We start from the raw sequence: 1,034 nt of genomic DNA, 5'->3' as shown, positions 1-1,034 counted from the left end.
ATTCCTGCCTTTTCGGCTGGGGTTTTTTTTGGACGGTCCAACTTGGTGGCTAATTCCCAACCTCCTGTCCAAGACACACCAGGTGAGAATGCAGAACTCATGGGAAAGGGTTTCAATTTCATGTGGTCATGACCCGGCCAGTCTCCTGGGCAGAAACTTGCTCCTGAGCAACACCCTCAAGTAACCCTATATTGCTTTTCAGATCAGTGTCTCCTTCTGCACCTCTGCATAAATTAACCAACAGTGACCAAGTAGCACAGAGGTGCACGTGCCCTCTGTACAAACCAGCAACATAACGCTTTTGAAACAATTATCTGGTCCCACGACTCAGGTGCCCACTTTTCAGAGATGGACATAATGATGGAACTATACGGGTTCAGAATTGAAGGCCAAAGAGAGATAACCTTGCTAAGCAAGAGAAGCTGTCCTCACCTACTAGATGCATGTCTTGAAGAGCTAAATTCACTTCTACATTGTTGGCTTTGTGCTGTGTGGGTCCAGGCAAGCACATGAATCTGACCGGTATCGGAGGTTACGAGAAAACCATTGGATTTGTTTTGGTGAATCAGGCCTGACTGAAATGGTCCCTAAAGCTACTGGTATCTGTGTGCAGTGATTCACTCGACTGCAGCTCATCACAAGCACATTTTACAACCTGCAGGAGCGCCAGCTAATCTTCTCTCTGCTCCACCACGGAATAAAAGTGGATGTTGCTAGGAGTGCTGATAATCCAGACAAGAAAAACACTTGTTTTCTGTTTCTATGGTTGCAACAGCCCTTAAGAAGATATAAATTTCCCTGCAACAACTAACTGCATATTCATTTTAAGGTAGATCTAGTTCCAGATTCCTGAGACAGAACCCTCTACCTGTTCCCAACCCCACAAAGCCAGAGCAGCAATATAGAAAGTTTCTAATCTCAACAGAATTCAGTGAGCAGCATGACTGGTTTGGAAAATAAACAAACAAACAAAAAAAACCCCAACCCCCCACAGCAAATTTTCAGCCTCTATGTACAAAACCAATGCAAACAAG

This window comes from Buceros rhinoceros, unplaced genomic scaffold (assembly GCF_000710305.1).
Source record: "Buceros rhinoceros silvestris isolate BGI_N320 unplaced genomic scaffold, ASM71030v1 scaffold1623, whole genome shotgun sequence".
Taxonomy (NCBI): domain Eukaryota; kingdom Metazoa; phylum Chordata; class Aves; order Bucerotiformes; family Bucerotidae; genus Buceros; species Buceros rhinoceros.
This window is presented reverse-complemented; position numbering follows the sequence as displayed.